This window comes from Alligator sinensis, unplaced genomic scaffold (assembly GCF_000455745.1).
Source record: "Alligator sinensis unplaced genomic scaffold, ASM45574v1 scaffold178_1, whole genome shotgun sequence".
NCBI classification, from domain to species: domain Eukaryota; kingdom Metazoa; phylum Chordata; order Crocodylia; family Alligatoridae; genus Alligator; species Alligator sinensis.
Genome location: NW_005842031.1, coordinates 1356820 through 1376567, shown reverse-complemented (window position 1 = coordinate 1376567; position 19748 = coordinate 1356820).

Here is a 19748-nt window from a genome sequence, read left to right as displayed (position 1 = left end):
TCCCCCCATGGTCCCCTCCCCACTCCCCCAGGCCCTCTCCCCCGCCCCTAGTCCTCACCAGCTCAGAGTCAGCTGCAGCTCCCTGCTGCAGCCACCTGGGACTGCCCGAATCATCAAAGCTCTCTGAATCTTTTCTGAAGATTCGGAGAGCTTTGAATCAATTTGGACCTTAAAATTGGTCCCCTGATTCGATTTGCATTTGGAGATTCAGCCACTGAATTGGGCCGAATCTCCTCCGAATTGAATCACCACTCGAAGCTTCACACAACCCTACTAAATACAACTTCATGCTACCTATATGTAAAGACTGTACATGCCATCTCAATAAAACAAACTCAAAGAAAAATGTAGTGAATGCTACAAACCCCTCAAGCCTGCTAGGTTTGTGACATGTGCGTCACAGAATTGAGTCCCACTGGGCACGGGGTGTTGTAGAGTATTTCTAAACACTCCGGTACATTTCCTCAAGGTAAAAGGGTCCAGCATATCACTGCAGAATCTAAATCTGTACTCAGAGTATTTTTAAGGTGAGCTGCCTGAATTTCCACAAATGTTGTTGATTAGCAACCTATAGCCCATGGGCTGGATCCAGCCTGTGAAGAAGTCCATCCCAGCCCACAAAGGTCTGATCTGGAATTGCCCTGTGCTATTCATCCACTCCACAGCATTTTCCTTTCCTTCAGAGCCTGCTCCACCAGATCTGCACTTATCCTCTGTACAGAGGAGGCAGGCAGAAGCACAGGAAGATGGATGCCCAAAAGTGGGGAGAGGGGTAAAGAATTGTGACATGAGGCAAAGAGCTAGGTTGCAAAGAGTGGTCTGCAGTAGGAAAAGGTTGCCAACTGCTGTTGTAGAACTTCTCAGCACCTAGAAGTATTGTTTCAGCCTTGTTGATTTGCGTAATATGATGTGCTAAGAGGCTGCATTCCTGCAGAAAGCAAATTATTTTTATTTGGTTTCCATACAATCCCACTATCCCTGCAGTGTTACTGACTTTGGTTGTGGATCACCAGTGTTTAATTGAAATAAAGGGACATTATTCAACAGAGCTATTCACCCCTTCTGTGCTTGACTAATGTGAATACTTCCTTGATTTTTTACTATAGCTTGGAGAGTGCAGATCACCCGTTTTTATAGTTAAACCTCAAACCTGTGGTGACTGAATTCCCTACCTCCAACAAAGTCCTTGAGGCAGTAGGCAGATGAATCAGCCAAGTGCATTCTTTGTGCAGCCTAAGGCCCTGTCTTGAAAACAGAAACTTAATGAAAAGGGAAGAAAATTGAAAGTGCAAAGCAAATCAACCCCCTTCAAACTCCTGTTCCCATCATGTTGGTTTTGGGCCCTGGTTCAACAGAATATTTGAGTGGAGTCTGAACTTTAAGCACCAGTGAGCAGTCCCTTTGGTTGAAACAGGACTGCATGTGTGTTTGAAGTTTACCACAAGATAGAGGGGGCTTGTTGAATCAGATATGACACACGTCTCTCGGCATGGGAATGCTTCTTACCAGGAATTAAGGGATAGATTATTACTTTAATCCCCTGGTTCAGTTGTGTATGTATGTGAAAAAGAGCCTCTTGCACATACAACAGACAAGCAGTTCCAGTGGGCAGAACTGGCAAAATACATGCTTGTCAGTGTGGGCCAGTGCAAGAGAAGTAGAATCAGGACTCTGCCCAAACTAGGCTAATGGGTTTATGGCCATTAAGCCTCCAGCTTCTCAGTCCTTAGAGATGATAGTGCTGATGCTGGCAGGGAGCTTTACTTTGCACTTATCCAGCACAAAGACTGTAATTGTGGTAGACCCCCATGTAGCTAGATAGAAAGAAGTGCTTGGGCCTTGCCAACTTTCACATGGCCAGACATAAAAAAATCCCTTGTGGCAGGTGCAACAAAAGAACTAGGACAGCAGAGAATAGACTAGGCACAGTCTGGCCTTAGAATATTTAAGAAGATTTTTGTTTCTGTTTTCAAGAAAGATGTTCTGAAAGACTTAACCAAAGGAAAATGCTGGATAATTATATGGCAAGAGAAATAACACTAATTTAATGGGAAGAAGATAAATATTTGGAAGGCACTAGTACTAAAAGAGACTTAATGAACAGTAAATTAGATATGAACTTTCCATCTGCTAAAATGGCAAAAAGCCTCACGTAAATATGGGACGCATTTACAGACAAATCATGTCACAGGCCAGAAAATGAAATGCTCTCTCTCTCTCCTTGTATGAAAGTCTACCAATAATGGCAGCATACCTAGAATACTACAGTCAGTTCTTGGCATCTTTGCATGCAAAAGTTGTCAGAGAAAAGCAAGAACAAATAATAAAAAGCTGAAAAGAGTAGTTTAGTGAAGGGAAACATTAACATATATGTATGAAAAGAACACCATTAGGGCCTTATTACACTTTACACTGTAAGCCGAACAAATGTTAATTGGCTTAGTGTTGTTTGGCTTAGTGGAGCAGTCACACCTTAAGATTAAAAACCTTTTCCGACTGTCCCCGACCTGCACAGCTTTGATTTGCCACTAGAGGGCTGGTGAGCAGGGGCAGGACTGGCTCACTACTCAGAGCAAGCATTGCAGCCCCTAGAGTACCCGCTGGCTGTGGCGCCTCCTGCTGCCACCCAGACCAGCTTATTGCTTGATCTACAAAGGAGCCGATCCTTTTTTCCTCTGGAACATGCCTGGGGTGGAGAGGTACAGGGACAGGATTTCCCCCCACTGCAGGCTTGTGAGCAGTGCAGCCTCCCCACCTGCTCTGCACAGCCCCAGCCTGGACAGGCAGCACCAAGCTTCATGCTCTGTGCCTGGAGCCACCTGGCTGCTACAGAGGGTTCAGAGGTTTCAGGCACTTGCCAATAGTGGCCACTGCAAGTGGCCAGACCCTGCACAGGCCAGTGGAGTGCAGGGTCAGTGGGAACTGGCCACTGACTGCCATGCTGAAGCTGCTAAACTCTGCCCTACTCCAGCCATCCACGCCTGCCAGGCCATGTGTCTGGGTCCCAGGGGTGCAGGCACTGAGTAGGGGATACACTGCAATGGGGAGTGGAGCTGGGTGCAGGTTCAACCAGGGGTCAGCAGGAGAGGTGAGCACCAGCCTGCCAGTTCCCACAGTCACACCACAGTCTGGCCCGGGCATTCAGAGCAGTGAGCTGGTCCTGCCAGGTGCTTCAGGGCTGTGGTGCTGGATCTGCCCAGGGCGAGCAGTGGAGCAGAGGCACTATGCCCGGCCCTGCTGCATCTCTGTCGCTCTAACTTGCCCTGACTCAAGAAGAGCAACTACATCCTGGGATGCTGGATGACTTCCATTTGGGTGGAATAGTTGTGGAGAGTAGCCACACCTTAATGAAACAGGAGCAAAGTTAGGTAAACTAGAGATAATCCTATCCTGGAGTGGCATAACTTTAAGACAAATAGCAAGTACTTTAAGCCACTTAAGGTGTTAATGTATAGCCAATTCAAGGGTTAAGACAGGGGTGAGCAATTATTTGGGCTAGAGGGCAACTTAACAAGTTTTGATGAGCTGTTGAGGGTGGGGGGGAGGGGGGCAGAGATGCCAGTTGTACCTATCTGGCCCACCAAACACTGTTGAGAGCTTGAGGAGGGAGGGCTGTGCTCTGCACTGCTTCACTCTGCCATAGCCAGACCTGGGCTGGGCCATGCCGTGCACAGACTGTTCTGTCCCCCACATCCATCCCACCCCCGTAACCCCCCGCCCCAGCTTCCTGTTGGTGCTGCACAGTCCTGGCACCATGGCCCCCAGCAGCTGGGGTGGGGCATGATGCAGCACGTTGAGTAACGTTGAGTAACCACCCTGTCTGCCCATCCACTTGCCCACTGCGATAAGCCCCTGCTGCTGCAAACCAGTAATGATGGCCCTGGGCTGAGCCTCCATGCAGGTAATATGGATTCACCTCCTAGTGAATTCATGCAGCAGTGGCTCATTGCAGCTGGCAGGTGGGTGGGATGGTACTTTGTGTGCTACATCGTGCCCCATCCCATGTGGGCCTGGCTGCCAGCAGCTGCGATGCCAGGACTGTGCAGCAGCAGCACCAACAGGAAGCCAGGCAGGGAGGAGAATGGATCTGGGTGGAAGCAGGTGGGGAGGTGAAGGAGTCCGTGCAATGTGTGGCCTCGTCTGGCCCTGGCTATGGCAGAGTGGGGTGGTACCCCCTCGTCTGGCCCTGGCTATGGCAGAGTGGGGGGGTAGCACTCCCTCCCCAGGCTCCCAGCAGTGGTCTGGATAGGATGACCTGGCAGGCCAGATATGGCCTATGGGCCATATTTTACCCACCCTTGGGTTAAGCATTCCAGAAGCCACCTAAAATTACCATGTAACAAGGCCCTTGGGCTTAATACCCAGCTCCTGAGCCTAAGAGTTAGCCTAGTTTGGTTTAGCATCCATTAATTGAAAACAGAAAACACATACCCAAACACCAAGTAAAATTCTTCCTAAAACAGGGGAACTCCTCTCAGCAGAACTAAAAACATTTGTAGTAGAACTGCTTGTGGACTTCCAGAGGAAAATCTTAGTGGGGCATTTTATTTCATGTTCACTGAATATTTTACTGGATTTTTTTATGACCCGTAGGTGTCCTTTTCCTAGATTTCAGCAACCAGGAATAAAACATTAAAAAGAAAAGCTATCAAAAATGCATATTTTCTATTTTTGCACAACATTTTTGGTGTTTTCATTTTCTGACAGAAATTAAACAATCCCAAGATAAGTGGTCACTTTTTGGTAGAAATTTTGGTTTAATAAAAAAGAAAAAAAAAGTTTGTCCAACAAAAACATTTATGTAGCACAAATATTTAATGTGTTGCAGTAATTTCAATTTTCCAAACCAAAAAAATCCCTCACTTTAGAGAACCAGTTAAAGATCAATTGGTTTCTTTTTCTTATCATTTTTTAAACATAAGAAATAAGCTCTTTCTCTTTTTTTTCTGTTTTTCACTGTTATCATTTCATTTTCTTCTGTTTTATCTGTCTTGTAACCACCTGGATATTTTTTTTAGTACATGCCCTATACTGGATGTTGTCCAGTACATTTAATGGTGTGTTATTAAGCCTGTACAGCTAAATGCTAATGAATATTTTCCTGGCATTTAAGGGGATAGGCCTTTTTGCTTTTGGAGCAGGAGATATGTCTAAGAAAAGTGGATATGCAAAGGAAGATAATCTTGCATTTGATGTGGGGATCTCATGTCCTTGTATGTCTTTCCTACATTTAACTTCCATGGACCAGTTTCTCTGATGATGTAACCTTGGAATAAGTCTATCGAAACCAATGGAAAAAATATCAGTTCATGTCAACAGAGACTTTGGCCTAATGATTTCTATAATTTTGGGGCAAGAAATGGGCACAATAAAGTAAAGACAGGAAATAAGTACAGGGGAACTATAAAGACAAGAGATGGGGATATTATTTCTTACTTAACTATAGACTTTTAGGTCATAAGCGTATACAATTCAGTGCCTATTGCCAGAGGTATATTTACAGCAAGGACATTATTTTTTCAAATTAATCCTGCAGCTAGCATTTCAGTCCAAAACTGAAGGTTATGACCTGTGTTCTGATAAAATTTACACTTGACCTACTAATCACATAAGTTATCGCAGGATATGGTACTCACTAATAGGAAATAGTAAATAACTATAGCAATGCAAAACTGTTTCCTCTACTATTAATTGCACAAGAAAAACTATTTCCAGGGAAAGGAAGTGATCTGTTCAACAAACATTAACATTTCTGGCCTAATTGATAAAATGATTACAGTAGTGGTGTCAGGAAATGTAATACCCATCTCCTGGAGGAAGAGGAATGAATGCCGTATGCATACTTCTAAGGTGGGGTTCTTGCACTGTAAGGAAACACAATTAATTAACAGGATTTCCTAGGTGATCCAGCAAATCTCTATCCAGATTGGAAGGGATATGTGGAAATACTGATTAGGTTCAAAGATGAAAATACAAATAAAAAAATTACAGGTAATTGTTTTTAAAACAAGATCATGAATGGAAGTGAGTAAGGACAAATATTGCAAAGTCTATAAAAGCTCAAAGCATAGGGAAAACATTTCAAGGCAATAATGTAAAAGGAATAGAAAAATTGTATCAAGTGTTGCTCCAATGCTATTGCAGTTACTGGTTTAGCAAGGAGCATGACTGGCCTAACATTTCTGACCTTGAGAACAGGAATAGCTTTAGCAATACTTTGAGGAGTTTGGAGGTGCTGAACTGGGAAATCCCCAGGGATTTAAAGTGGGGAAGGAAAAGGATAAATGAATACATCAACTCTGCCCATGCCATATGCCCTTTCTTCTCACCTCACAAGTCATTGGAGAAAGGATTATTGTATATTTTATATCATTCTGTTCCTGTGTGGCTGGATAAGATGCCCAATCATTTTTCCAATTTGAAGGAGTTATACTGAAATGTATAGGTCCTCATCTATCAATAGCACAGATTCCAACTCATTCCTTTCCTACTCCTCTCTGCACTGTGACCTTTCAGCCCATCAATCCTTATTACCCTGTGGCTTGTTCCCCCCACCCATACCTCCCAGATACCAAATTTTTTCAATCCCACATGTACCATTGGAGGTAATTCCTCCATTGTTTTCCAATCTAATTCATTTCCATTGGGCAGGACCCTGATACATTCATACCCCAAAATATCTACTCTAACAGTCCTCAGAAACAATTCTCACAAGTTTGGCTTTGAAACTCTGACCCCACCCACTGTCCAAGACTGGTGTGGAATGACTCACATAAATATATAGACTCTGGTCTCTGACTCTGTTTCTCCTGTTTTTAATACTAGGATTACGAGTAACTATTGAAATCAATTAAGTTATGCTGGAATGGATATAGTGAGCAGAGATCAAGCCTGTCCTTTTAATTCTGACCAAGGGAAATGTGTTTTGTTTACTTTTTAAAATGAAATGGGATTTCAAAGGTGTCTTCTCTCACTGCATGTTGCAAGACCTTCCATTTACAATAACAGTAATTACATGGTCGAAAACTAGCTCATACAGACTCCTTAGAATGTTTATTATTTTAATACCAGCACTGGGTATTGAGAGATATATGGGTGGCAGTAAAACAATTCAACTGATTAGTTTGCAAAGATTAATTCAAACAAGTATTTAGAAGACATTACACCAAATGGAAAATATAACTGAGTAGCTGACAATGTTGTTTGGTTTAAACAAGGGTAGGTAAAATCTGATAATGTATGGGCTCATTCTGATGCATAGTAAGTACAGCCACCCAGACCCATTGTATTTTGTCTATCATCATATTAGTTCATTTAACAGTGAAAGTGGAACACTGTGACACTTCTTATCCTTGTTAATCAGTTAAAGTAAATAATACTTCATAGGAGAATAGTGATTCATATGCTGCAACCAAAAACAGGGTCAAGCTGAGAACTGGTCTTCTGCCAATGATAGGTAGAGTCAGGGAGCAAAGATAAAGAAGGGCTTTGTCAGGCTATTACTATTGCTCTACTTTTTAATTGCCTGTAAAAGTTTCTAAGGCAGTAAGATCATCTCTAAGTTTTCTAATCGCTCAGTGTTCTTTCAAGGCAACTTCAGCACAGCTGTTTGATTTCTCTCCCATCAGCACCTATTTAATTTTAAGATAAAAGATCCCTAGGATTCATTTCCCCCTTGAGCAGTTAGTTAGGAGAAATTGTATACCTCTAAAATGCCCATGTGCTTCCTTTCAAAAGTGAGTCTAACTTGTTCCTGATTTAATGTATGTGTTGTAACAGCTCCATGTAGATGGAGCAAAATCTAAACAAGAAATCAAAGAATCATAGAATATCAGGGTTGGAAGGGACCTCAGGAAATCATCTAGTCCAACCCCCTGCTCAAAGCAGGACAATCCCTAACTATAACATCCCACCCAAAGCTTTGTCTAGCTGGGTCTTAAAAACCTCCAAGGATGCAGCTTCTACCACTTCTCTGGGTAACCTGTTCCAATGTTGTACTACCCTCCTAGTGAGAAAGTTCTTCCTAATATCTAACCTAAACTTCCCTTGCTGCAACTTCAACCTATTGCTTCTTGTTCTGTTATCTGCCACCACTGAAAACAGTCTAGCTCCATCCTTTGGAGCCATCCTTCAGGTAGTTGAAGGCTGCTATTAAATCCTCCCTCCACCCCAGTCTTCTCTTCTTCAGACTAAATAAGCCCAGTTCCCTCAGCATCTCATCAAAAGTCATGTGCCCCAGCATCCTAACCATTTTCTCTTTCATCTGATGGATCCTCTCCAATTTGTCTATATCCTTTCTGTAGTGGGGGGCTCAAAACTGGACACAGTACTCCAGATGTGGCTTCGCCAGTGCTCAGTAGAGGGGAGGAATCACTTCCCTTGATCTGCTGGCAACACTCCTACTAATGCAGCCCAGTATGTCATTAACCTTCTGTGCAACAAGGACATACTGTTGGCTCATATTCAATTTATTGTTCACTGTAACCCCAGGTCCTTCTCAGCAGAGCTGCTACTTAGCCAATCGGTACCCAGTGTGTATCAGTGCATGGGATTGTTCTGTTCTAAGTGCACTTGTCCTTATTAAACTTCATGAAATTTCTTTTGGTCCAATCCTTCAATTTGTCAAGGTTTCTCTGAATCCTAGCAATACCCTTCAGCATATCCACTACTCCCCCCAGCTTGGTGCCATCTTTGAACTTTCTGAGGTGCACTCCATCCCATCTTCCAGGTTATTGATGAAGATATTGAACATAACCAGCCCCAAGAGCAACCCCGGGGGCACTCCACTTGACACCAGCTGCCAACAAGACATTGAGCCATTGACTACTACCCTCTGAACCCAATGACCCAGCCAGTTTTTTATCTATCTTACAGTCCTTAGCTTGCTTGCAAAAATATTGCAGGAGACCATATCAAAAGCCTTACTGAAGTCAAAATATATCATGTCCACTGCTCTCCCTGCATCCACAGAGCCAGTCATCTCATCACAGAGGAGAATCAGGTTGGTCAGGCATGACTTGCCCTTGGTGAATCCATGCTGACTGATCCTAATCACCTTCTCCTCTTAGAAATGGATTGCTTCAGGACCTGCTCCTTGATTTTTCCAGGGACTGAAGTAAGGCTGACCTCACCTCATATATATATATATATATATATATATATATATATGAGGAAACACAGATTGTTCAGGAAACAGGAAAATATTTTCAGATTCTGAAATTTTCTTGATATTTGAATACAAACTTTTCTTTTTTTCTTTTAGTAGTCAATTGTTTGTCTTTCAGTATTTTTCAGGCATCCAAACAGGAAGTGATAACATGCAGTTCAGGACAATCTGTCATGTAATATGAAAGTTGGAAACTTAAGAGCAAACAGTCAAATGGCTAGATCCACAAAAGAGACTTAGATGAGATTTAAATACCTCACTGACAGAGCCTAACTTTGCACTCAGCTACAGCCTAAACTGTAGGTCCTAAAATCTGCAGGCACATAAGATTTGAACATTAAAAGTACCAATGTGACTAAAGTACTGGTTCTGAATGTGCCTAGAGAAATCCAATTTAGCATAGCACAGTTCAGTGCTTATCTTGGGGCTAAGCCCTGATAGCCACAAATGAGGTTTGCCTATGTAATCCATGGGATCAATCTAATTGGTGATTTCAAAGCAGACCTAATGGATCAGGACCTACCCAAAAGATAACCAGAGACCTTTACTCCTATAGCTCCATCATTAGCTGAGTCATCTTTGAAGCAGATTCAGTCTTCTGTTTGAGGGTATTTGAATCAGCACCTCTCATTTTATAGGAATTTAGCCTAACCACCAGCGTACTGGTGAGGCCCAACAGACTATAGAGAATTCTGTTAGATTTATTGGAAAAAACTAAATATCTGGGGGGTCAAAAAGAGTGAGTGTGATTCTTCATACAGCTGGGAGCAAACCTAGATTCTAATCTGTGCTCTACCAAATATTTTATTTTTAAATTATTTTGAGGTGGATAAACTGGATTCCAGATTTCCATCTTTCCAAGTGAATGGCCTAACCCCCAGTGAGCAGTGCACATTTTCTCACTCTTGTCTGACCCAGTGAATATTTAGTTATTCTGTGGAAATGGAACAGTTTCAACAGGAGGGAATGAAAGTGGCCCCACTCCTCTACTGTGAAATACTTTATAGCTTGGTGGTTAAGACACTCTTCTGGAAGGTTGAAAATGTGGGTTCAAGCATTCTCAAAAAGTGGAGGGAATTTAACATGGGTATCCCACATCCTGAGTGAGTGCTCTGATCAGTGAGCTCTTGGATATAAGGTGGACTCCCTTGCTTCTTCCTCTGGCCATGCTTTCCAATAATAATTCTTCAGTTTTCCCTCAGTTTTGGTGGAAAGCATTTGAGTGCACTGTTGCAGAAACACTTCATCAGTTCCTGAATTCTAATACTGACCTTCCTACCAGCGTATCAATACACAAACGTTTACATTTTATGATGGCTGCTATGTGCTGTCAATGCTTTTGTCTACAGAATAAAGAACTGTGGCTCAGATACTCAGATGGCATAAATCAACAGTCCTCCATCAATATCAGTGAAGTCAATGGAACTGTAAAATTTACTAGGGGTGTGTGAAGCTTTGGGTGATGATTCGTTCAGAGGAGATTCAGCCTGATTCGGTGGCCAAAGCTCCAGGTCTGAATTGAATCAGGGGACCAATAAAAAGGTCTGAATTGATCTGAAGCTCTCTGAATCTTTGGAAAATATTTGGAGAGCTTCAACAATTTGGGCAGTCCCCACCTGCTGCAACAGGGAGCCAGACCTGTACTTGGAGCTGGTAAGTAGGGGGCAGGGGAAGCGGGGGGCTGGAGAAGGGTGGAGGGGACCATGGGGGGACCCCTGCCAGGCCCCATCCCCTGCTTGTTCCCCCAGCCCTCTCGGGGCTCATCGGGTGCTGCCAGGCAAGGGAGCGAGCCCTGCTGCTGCCCACTACCCCACATTGCATGGGGGGCTCTGCCACAAGCCCCCTGACTCCCCCCCCCAACTCTCCCAGCCCCATCATGGATGTCCTGCCCGCCCCAGCTCAGGCCCTTTAAGAAAAGCAAAAACAAAAAATTATCCAGGCTCACCAGCTTCTGTAGCAGCCTCGGGGCTTTGTGGGGCTTATGCAGAGCCCCCACATGGCGCAGGGCAGCAGGGGGCAGCGGGGACCACCCCCCACTTGCAGGAACTTGTGAGCCTGGGCGTTTGAGAGTTTTTTTTTCCTTAAAGGGCTGTAGCTGGAGCAGTCGGGGCAGCCATGGCGGGGTAGGTAGAACATCAGGCAGGGTTTGGGAGGCTTGTGGCAGAGCCCCCCATGCAGTGTGGGGCAGTGGGGCACAGTGGGGATCACTCCCCTGCCCAGCAGCACCCGGTAAGTTGGGGCAATTTGTTTTTCAAAGTGCCGGGAGCTAGGGCAGGCGGGGCAGCCATTGCTGGGGCTGAAAGAGTGGGCTGGGGATGGGGACTGCATGATTCAGAAATTCATCTCCGAATCAGATTCAGCCAAATCGATTCAGGACAGTGATTCGAATCACCAAATCAGATCACTGTCCCTCAAATCGGCCGAATCTGAATCCAAATCCGAAGCGAATACTAGCCACTTCACACAGGCCTACAATGTACTCCATCTAAGGATCTGGCCCCAGGATTTGCACTGAAGCACACAAAGCCTTCGAATCATTTGTAATTGACTTGAACACATTGACCCCCAACACCTCAGTGAATGAGCCTTTATGATCTCTAGAAGCAGGCCTTGGACACTATTTCCTGAGAAGCTGACAAAGTATAATAGTGTTTCTTTTGTAAAGTCTGAGCAACACATGTAAGCCACTTTGGCATACTCCCAGTGCTTTGTAGGTATCTAGTGCTGAATGAAAATCTACTCCATAATGAGATGTTAAAGATTTCATGTTGTTCTTCCCTGGAAATATTCTGTAGAAGCCCAAGTTCTCTTATCACTTTGCTTGCCATGGCAATGTATAAATAGAGAGTTTCTTCAAAACACCCCTATCAAACACAGTGTAAAATATGCTTGTTTTTATTATAATATGTGCTTTTTGAAGTTTCTCAATCATTCCCAGCACCTAGGAAGGACACTCACTTGCTTATTGTAAATAAATACCAAATCACCTACTGTGCTTTTGCTAAAAGCAAAAGATGGTTTTCCTTCATCTAGTGATGCTTACTGATAATTTCCTGGAAAAAACAGTTTGATTTCAGTCTAGATTCTGTCATGCAGCAAACCTTAGTTCTTTATCAGAAAGACCCTACAAAACCAATGCACTGCTTTACTTCCTGGGGAGCCTTGAGCCTTCTTCCATGGATTTTCTGTATGGCGGAGAAGAGAGGGAAGAGGAATGTTACTCAGAATACTTAATGTTATAATAAAACTATTTGGGGACAAATTTACTTAAATGGTACATTATGCATGAAGTAAAGCAGAATTCGGATCTTTATAATTAAGTACCGTTGCTCACAAAAATGAGTCATTTGTTTCATTAATGCATTGATTATCTACCTTGAATCCATACTTGAAAAAAATAGACTGACTGAATTATTATTTATTGTTGTAAGATTTTTTTTTCTTTATTAAAACGCGACATAAAACAGCATATCTAATGCTTTAGGCGCCTTACCCAATCTCCATACACAATAAAATTGTTTTACTAAAGTATCTTGGAACAACTTTTCTTTGTGGGTTAGCATCTTCTCACATACGGTCCTCTTCTATCTTTTGGAATTGAATGAAAAAGAAAGTTTGACACTTTTATGGAGACATGCAACATTTCACTTCCAAAAAGATGTTGTAAATAGCCCCGTGTCAGCGTATGAGCTTAAAAAATAACAAAAGAACATATTTTGAAGTTTTTGATCTTATCGTGAACTCTGAAACTTACTGGGTGGTGAATTCATTAAAAAGACACCAAAGTATAAGCTCTGGGTCTCAGTATTATTTAGTGTTAGATCAGCTTCCCATTCCAGGAGAAAGCACATCACTAACTGAATATGCTCATCAGACACTGATCTGAGCCATCTCCTATTAACAGTAGCTTCTTTAATATCAAACAGTGAATATTTAAAGCCTGATTCAATTAAAACAATTTCTTTAGTGAGGTTCTACATTTTTTCCAGACCTTCTTATGGTAGTCGGGTTATACAATGCATGTGTGATTCAAATCAGAATTTCCATTGTACTCAACCAGTAACATGTGATGCAAATTAAGGGTGGGCAACCCTGTTCAGATAAAAAAAAAGAACAGACTTGAATCTAAACTTCAAATTCACACTGATTTCAAGGGCCTCATTTCCTGATTGTGATTAGGACAAGAGTGCAAGTGACAAAATATCACAACAAAGGCTGTTCTAATGGCAGTTCCAGTACTTGTTTCTTATCTTGGCTCCCTGAACTTGCTCTGTCAGCAGTAGCAGTTTCATCACCCTACTCAATACCTTATTCCATTCTCACTGCCTTCCTTTATGCTGCCCCAATCTTTGGAAAAACCTTCTAATTTTGGTATATCTAGACCCTAGTCTTTCCTAATTCAAATACCTCTTAAAGTCTTATTCTGGGATTTTCCAACAAACATAATGGAATTGGGTGCCACATGACAATTGGGCACCTTTGTTGCTTTGGAAAATCCTGGACTCACTTCTTCCCAGTTCTAATCCACTCTGTATCTATTTCGGTTCCAATGCCATGCTCCTAGACTAAACATATGAGTGACATAGGGCAATAGGGCAATAAGCTCTAGTGCTGGCATCTGTTGTACATGGTTCATCCTTCCTTCTACTATCTCCCCAAGATAAAAATGTATCAATAGGGAAGGGTTTTTGTTTCCTTTTAGGCTGTTCTCTTTTTTTAATAATTGCATGCACAAAGTAAATTTTCTGTGTTTTTATATTTTAGAAGGCGAGGTCCAAGAAAAATGAGCCAGGCTATATTAGTACATGCTAATATACCTTTACATGGAGTGGAAGGTGGTGAGATCCCCCACATTCCACAGTCTGGACACAGCCCCCACCAAACAGCTCTGTTTCCTGCACAAACAAGTTTGACTTTTGTAGAGCTAGTTTTAATATGCGTGCTAAGTGGAGTTGGAGTCCATGGCCTGGAACCTCCCAGTAAAAAAGTCCAGAGCCATCTTTCACATTAAACTTGAATGTTTCTCATTAAGTTTATTCTACTTCTCTGGTGCAGACAGTGCTCAGGAACCTCCACACCATGCACTATATTCTTAGCATGTACTAATTTAACATGAGCCACCCTTCTACATAAAGGCAGAGCAGGGTGGCACCTCATAGAATAATTCAGAGAGGCTGAGCTTTCATAAACAACAGCTGAGATGCATATAATTCATAGCATCGGACAAAATAAGCTGTTGCTTTTGAAAGCCCATGCCTTCCTAAATAAGTTAGTTTATAATTCAAACTAACATGGCTAACTACCACATTCTTCTTTGTAAAGTTCATTGGAGAGACACTAACATGATATAAAAATCTGAGACCAGATTCCCATCTCATTTTTATTGCTCTGACGTATATATAAATCTATCACTTCACTGGAGTTTACCAACTTTTTGTACCAGTGTAAAAGAAAACATACAGGGAAATGGGTTGTAAAGATCTTAGCTTTCAGAGAGATAGAAAAACAAAATGATTACCGAGTAAAATTAGCCTTTGTGGTCCTTTTGACCATTACTTCAATTTTAAAAATATTTGTATACATTCAGTTTATTCCATTCTGAAAATGACAATATAGGATGTTTTAACATTTTTGAAAAACTTCATTTTGTTTGGGGTTTTTCTTTTTTTTAATGTCAAAGTTGTTATTTTTTCTGAAACTTTTTAAGGGGATAAAAACAACATTTTTCATTGGAAAAACAATCTGAAAAAATTTGAAGCCATCTTTAATAACTAAGAGCTTTGGGACTTAAAAAATGTATAGGCCCTTTTCTGACCCAGGGCAGAGCAGAGAATTTTAGCTCAGAAAGACAAATGGGTTTGTACTTCTCCACTCAGGATCTTGTCTATGTAACTGGAGTATAGCAAAGACTAAAATATGTTACCGTTCCATTTCATTTTTTGTTTGATTGTTGTTTCATTGGTTGATAGGTTTTAAGTTACCTTTCTTTATATTGAACTGATTAGTATATTAAGCATGTTTCATACCTTTATCATGTCTCTAGCTATTGAAAAGTTTGTTAAAAAGTTTGTTAAAATTTTGTTTGTTAACAAGTTAACAAGTGTTAACAAACAAGTTAACAAACCAGTGACTTTTCTGGTACTAGCTTTCACTAGAATCTAACCACACATATATAAAAATATATACCATATTATTAGGCTTTGAAGAATTCAATTTTAATTCTTTAATAGTTCTGATGGATAATATCAATGTTTACTTTTAAGTCTTTTTTGACTTTTATTGATTTAAATTTTCAGGATTGAGTGAAATCAGGGGTGAGGAGGGCAGAAAAATTATTAATGACAGTATACTATTTTGTATACATCAGTTTAACTGCCCACTGCTACAAACATAACTATTGTATGACTGCCATCAGCTAAGCAACAGACCCACCATCAGTCCCAGCTCCATTCACCTGTAGCTCTCTCATTAACTTTATCACTTCCTCTTTCTTTGTTCCCAGTCCTCTGGGGTTTCTGGGAGTTGCAGTCCAACCTACAGTCACCATGGTTATGTAGGATTGTCCCCGCCCCTTCAGCACACACTTCATGAGCCATCATTTTTCTTAGGTCTCCTTTTAAAAAATCTCAGTTATTAATGATGGAAATATTTTTTCATCGAGCTGTGAGTATGAGGTAAAATTAACAGTTATCAATGTTTCCCAATAAAAATAGAATCCAGCCAAGCCTATAGATTATGCACCAACCAATAAAAAACATTAAAATATCTAGCAACACAATTCAACTTAATTCTGGGGACTGACCCTTATCTCCCCTTTATGGAACCAAGTCACTTTTTAATCTGTTATTATGACATCTTTATTGTTTCGTTAAAAAGTCAAAGTCATAAAATGTGAGTCATAGACCAGCTTAATTGAAAACCACTTCCTTACAATTATTCTTGGAAAACAAGATTCAGAATCATAGCTGTTTCTTTCAAGGCCACGGGGGGCCATCAGATCATCCATTCTTGTCTCCTGTATAAGTTACAGTTTCACATAGTTATCTGGGCACAGTAACTAGTGTTTCACTAAACAAATCCTCTAGATAGGCTTAATATGAAAACAACTAAAGATGTAGAATCCATTGCTTCCCTGATAGTTCCAATGGTTAATTACCTTGATGGTTAAATTTCTGTCTCTGAGTGATTTATGTCAATTATTCCAGATCTAAAGAATGATTTTACCCCTGAACACATGATTTATTTTCAAACTGTAAAAAAATGCTATCTAATATAGATTATGAGTGCTTCAAGAGTCCATCCTTCTTGCAGACAGACAGAAGCCCTGATGATTATGTTGTTTGTATTCTTCTGATTATCTATACAATCTTTAGTTATATGGTGGAAGGGACAGGCAAATGCCTATTTTCATGACCTCTGAATAGATGAAACAATAACATGGAAAATGTTTAAAAACTCAAATTCATTTCTCTAGGGAAAAATGGGATACTTAACAACACTTTCCTAACTACTTTTAAAGAACAGTTGGTTTAAATTTCCAAATAATTCTTGTTTCAAAGGGACAGTATCAGAACACATGCAAAAAATAAAAATCTAAATAAAGTACAATAAATTATTTCACTGCTTAGGTATTGGATTTCAAAGGAAGAAGAGAGAATATTAGAGTGGACTAGAGTGTATCTTTGGGAATTGCTGTCAGATATTGATGAAAACAGAGAGACTGTCAAAGAAAGAACTGATTACATTTGGAAGAACAATTTGAAATGCATATCCAACAGAAATTTCAAATATAAACTAATAGCAATCCACCAAACAACAAAGTCGGATAAAATCCCATATATTTTATTGCATTTACAATTAGTCAGCATATGTAAAAAAATTGTCACATTATTTCTCAACTTGAAATTCATAACATTTAATAGCTTTGGCTGTGTTGGGCAGTTATTGTTTGTTCATGGGCAGAACACTTGAAAAAGAGGTGGGAAACATTAGTTTTAGCTATATTCCTGTCATTTGTGCTTATCAAAGCACTGATTTGCCTTTTAGCCTCTTAATTTTGGAGGGCTTAATTCACAGTTATGAAACATAACAGACTTACTCCTTTTGCATATTACACACATTCTTGTGAGAAGCACTGTTATTCTTGATTCCCTTTCCTCTGAGTGTCTGGATATGGGAACAGAGAACGTCCTGTTTTGAAATACTTAGTTGCAGCATTAAAGTAGAGGCTGTGATAGAGAGTACTCTAAAAGCATACTGCATTTCTTGATTGACCCTTCCTCTTAGGTCAAAAGATAGCTCAAGCAGAGAGACTCTCAAACAGCAGACTTCTACTAAGGTAACTTCCATGGCTGGTGCATTTTTTTAAGACTGACCCTGCCAATTCTAGTCATCCAAGGACTATAGAAAGAATAATTGTAAAATCTCTTTAGGTTGCAGCACAGCTTAGTTTCATTGTATGTACATGTGAAATATCTTTGGGGTTTTTTTAGAAAAGATCAGTTTTTTCCCTTGCAGACAGCAGTGTGCATCATTATACTTTTACTGTCAAGGAAGATAGTGGCTACTTTATTTTGTTACAAGGTATTATTGCCAAGTTGGCATCTGTTCATTGGTTCTTCTAGCTTCTCTGGGCAGTCTTTTCAGCATATTCCTGTCTTGCTTAAACTCTGCATATTTATATATCAATGTGAACAAAAGGGCAAAAAAAGTTTGGTGCCATATTGACATTTTGGTTAGTGGCATGAGTCCAGAGTCACCTTGTTACTTCTATGGCATTATTCTGAATGAATACCACTGTACCTGAGAGCACAGTATGGGCTAGTATTCTTACTAGGGATGGTCTCAAGTGAAAATCCTTGACTGAATCAAGGTGAACAGCTCAGTCCCTGAACAAAGGGGTTGCAATTCTCGATCACCCTTAGGTTGGATGTTCAAGAGGCAAGGTCTCTTACTGGTTTTGAACAACCAACTGCATGGCTGTTTACAGGTCAGCCAAGATCTTGCCAAGCAACATCACTAGGACCACACTATGACTGAAAAAATTTCCACTCCCTGATGAAAGTGACATAATTTTGGTGCCATTTTTACTTTGCTAGTAAAGGGACCAGATATTTGCATAATCTGGTCAAGTACAGTTAGGGTGACCTTACATCCAGGTTTAGCTGGGATAGTCCCAGATTCCAGAAGCTGATTCTAGCCAGCGATTCACAGATTAGGTGGCTGAATCTCTGAATTTGAATCGAATCAGGGGACCAATTAAAAAGTCCAAATCGATTCAAAGCTTTGCAGATCAATTCAGAAAAGATTCAGAGAGCTTCAGTGATTCCAGAAGCTGATCCCAGCCAGCTGGTAAGAGTTAAAATTAGCAACCCAGAAATGCAGGGATGCAGGGTGCAGTCCAGTGGGGAGGCAGAGCAGTGCAGAGATAGGAAGAGTTTAGAGCAGGTAAGAAGAAATAAGACTTTCTTCAGAAGTGCAGGACATTAAGGTGATATTGGAGTAGCACTGAAATTAACTGCTTTAGTTTACCAAGAAGAGTCCCCTCAAGTTATTATCCCAGTACATGTTACATGAAATGCTACATTTAAATTCAATTAAGGTTATTACACACACGACTAAAGCCAGAAAATTCTACATGAATGTTTATACTTGCTACCCTTTGCTATGAATTTTTAGGCTTTCCTTGTTTTGTATCATGGTCTTAATGTTATTTAACTATGGTTTTTAAACTTAATTTCCTGTTTTGTTTATTTAAGAGTAGTCAGAAAAAAATCTACCATGGAAGTTTATTAAACACATCATTTTCACTAGGGCTGTGCGAAGCTTCAGGTGGTGAGTCAATTCGGAGGAAATTCAGCCGATTCAGTGGCTGAATCTCTGAATCTGAATTGAATCAGAGCGCTACTTAAAAGGTCCGAATTGATTCAAAGCTCTCTGAATCAATTCGGGAAAGACTCAGAGAGCTTTGGTGATTCGGGAATCCCTGCTCGCTGCCACAGGGAGTTGGACCTGGACTCCATGCTGGTAAGTAGGGGCCAGGGCTGGAAGAGGGGGGAAGGGGACCATGGGAGGACCCCACCAGGCCCCATCCCCTGCTTGCTCCTTCAGCCCCGCTGAGTGCCCCCCACCTACTCTCCCAGCCCCCTCCCCATGGCTGCCCTGCCTGTCCGAGCTCCCAGTGCTTTAAAAAAAGGCCCCTTGTCACCAGCTGCTGTCCGGTGGAGGGGGTGATCCCTGCTGCCCCCCACTGTCCCATGCCACATGGAGAGCTCTGTCTATGGAGTCCAGCACAGGGCTTTCCCTCTGTGAGTGCAGAACTGCAGGTGTGCAGCATGGAGCCCCTGCAATAGAGGTAGCCAGCACTGCACTGGAGGCAAGGAGCATAACTCCATGCAACCTGCCCAGCTGCTTCAATCACCAGGGCTCCATGCCACACGCCTGCAGCTCCACATTTGCAGCAGGGAAGCCCCACAGCGGACTCTACCCTGAATCAGGGGGCGGGGCTCCCTCCACTCCCAGCAGAGAGCAGGGACCTGCACAGCAGGGAATGGGGGAAGCAGCAGGCTCCAGTGTGGGGCTT